Below are 3,040 nucleotides of genomic sequence, written 5' to 3'. Positions count from 1 at the left end.
GTTCAAATCTGCCGAACACCGAAATCTTAATGTCAATTTATATTTCACATATATTTATAACAACACCAATAAAAAATATATAAATCCGAGAAACTGCGGATAAAAGCCTCTTGTTACGTTAGATTCATATATATGTACTTACTTGGCGCAATGTAAATACATATGTCCAGTAATACGTTCCTCATGACATTGACAGTTGACAATCTAAATAGGTTTTTTTATATGTACGTAAACATTAAATTCTGCTATTACAATTTGGTCTATTTGACTAGAAATAACTGCATACACATCTAATACGCTGCATTATTAATGTTATGAACCCCATCCTCCTCACTCACTAAAAGGGTAGGCAAAACGAGTAGAGTGCCTCAAATTTCCTCTTATGTATATATCAATATTCATATCGATGCATGATATAGGTAGTAATTTAAATATGCATATGGTTACGTATTTTTAAGGGATGATAATGAAATGGTGCACCCTACTGCGCTTTACGCTGCCAGGCGCCAGTGGAGAATAATAAGATGAACATGAGGTCAGGTCAGTTAACCCATCGTGACAAATTCACCAGGAATTTATCACCATGATTTCCAGAATAAACCGATGGTTTACAGGTCAACCAGAGATGGGGCATTGCTTGGAACGGTTATTAATTCACATTACTAACAATCCCCTTCCCCCCTGGTTAAGTATTTGACTTATCCATATGAATATAGGAGATACTACTCATACTATTAAAAGATAACGAGTTAATGCAATAACCGTCAATGGTATGGACAGAATAAAAAAAAATTTAAGTTCATAACTACGTCAAGTGTCTAAACTATATGTAATAGAAGAAGGGAGGCGTTTGCAGTGACTGAATGTGAACAAAATTTATACTTAGACATAAATAAAGTGTTTGTAATTTCAAATTAAAAGATTTTCACTATAGGTAATGTATATGAAAATTATATAAGGCAAATACATCGTACATCAAATTAACTTGAATAATTTTAGAGTTTCTGTCTGTCTGTTTGCTCTTGCTAATTTCTCAAACTGTTACACCGATTTCTACGAGTCTGACTATTATTAATATAAAAAAATATTTTAATAAAAAATTAACGGACGAAGTCGCGGGCAACAGCTTGTTGTAATGTTTATTTAATGTCATTATATTGAAATGGCACACTGGAATACAGTCGTATCAAACAAAAATTACTATTATATCTGGGATATATATGTGTATATATATATAAACACCTCTTTGGGCACTTTGTTGATCACGCCACAACCTACACACTTGCTGATTCCACCTTTTGCACTGAATAACTTGACTCCTATCGCGTATATCTCAGGCGGTATGGCAACGTCGCATTCTATTTTGCGATGTGGCCATATATATTCGTCGATAGTACGATATACTCGACACATTTTTTACTAATAATTCGTGACTGAATGGCTCCGAACGGCTAAATTTTTGGTATACACAAAGACTTTTTGGCTCTGAATATATTCCAAAAATCAATTAATTATGTTGATCACTTTATATACTCGTCCTTACTGCGATACTTACTTTCATCCGAATATATATAGATACCGTAACGGTCTATCAATTATGACTTTATTAATTTACTAATGTAGATATTTTATATTCGCAATGCTCCATACATGCAAGCTCCAGCAACGGTGGAGGCAGGGTCCCCCCTGCACCGTACACCGCACCCCGCGCACACAAACAAATTAGATATTTTTTGAATACACAAAGACTTTTTGGCTCTGTATATATATTTCAAAAATCAGTTAATTGTGTTGATCACTTTATATACTGGTCCTTACTGCGATACTTATTTTAATCCGAATATATATAGATACCGTAACGGTCTATCAATTATGAATTTACTAATCTAGATATTTTATATTCGCAATGCTCCATACATGCAAGCTCCAGCAACGGTGGAGGCAGGGGGGAGCACCGTACACCGCACCCCGCGCACATAAACAAATTAGAATAAATTAAATTCATAAGATTATTTATATATTTCGACTGCCTCGGTGGTCACACCGCTTTACATCCGATGGTCGCGGGTTCGATTTCTCGCACGATGCAAACATTTGTACTCATCGGTCATCGATTGTTTTCATCGGTCTGGGTGTTTTATATGTATATTATATATGTATTTACAAAATAAAAATATCTATTTATATCAGTTCAGTATCAGTCTGTGTTAATTGTCCAGGGTTATTTATTATATTTTTATAAACGGTTATCTTTTTCCATCGCACCGCTCGCTATCGACAGTGAATTCATAGAAATGTCACTCTAAAAACAAAAATAGTTTTGTGTTTTGTATTTCAAATACTAAATGCAAAATAGGTATTTTCAAAATACTTTTTAAAAATTAAGTACCTTTTGAATTTTTGTCCAAACCTCAGATATTTTATTTATTTTAGGTATATCAATCATTACATAGTAATATAAAAACAAAGTCGCTGTCGCATCTAACAGTACATAAACAAAGAAAGAAGACTTTGGCTCTGATACCGTAACGGCCTATGAATTATGAATTTATTATACCTAATCTAGATATTTTATATTCGCAATGCTACGTACATTGTAATATCCGCCTCCATTCATTGTAACGGTGGAGGGACTAAATAGTTGAATAAAACTGAATAAGCAGTTGCTCCACTCTATAGGTACTGCGTCGTCGTCGTATGCTGTTCATTTTTTCACTCGTTTTGGCGCCAAGAGAGGGTCACATAGTCGTGGTCAAGTTAAGAACTTATAATTTAATTTTGATAACAATAGATACAAGTAAAAAGTAGGTATTATATTAATGTACGTAAGTACTGTACTTAAAAATATTTATTCTTTACTGTATGTACATTTGAAAAACTTAACACTTAAGGACTTGTACATATACACGTACATACTGCCATTTTCTCTTAAAGACATCCAGAGAAGCACTATTTATCAAATACGCGGGGTGCACCGACCTTTGACCTTATAACACCTGATTCGCGCGTAACGAATTACATTGCTACTTTTTGGTATTTT

The sequence above is a fragment of the Achroia grisella genome, unplaced genomic scaffold (assembly GCF_030625045.1).
Source record: "Achroia grisella isolate CSIRO2021 unplaced genomic scaffold, CSIRO_AGI_Agris_v1 utg8108, whole genome shotgun sequence".
In the NCBI taxonomy this organism is placed as follows: Eukaryota; Metazoa; Arthropoda; class Insecta; order Lepidoptera; family Pyralidae; genus Achroia; species Achroia grisella.
This window is presented reverse-complemented; position numbering follows the sequence as displayed.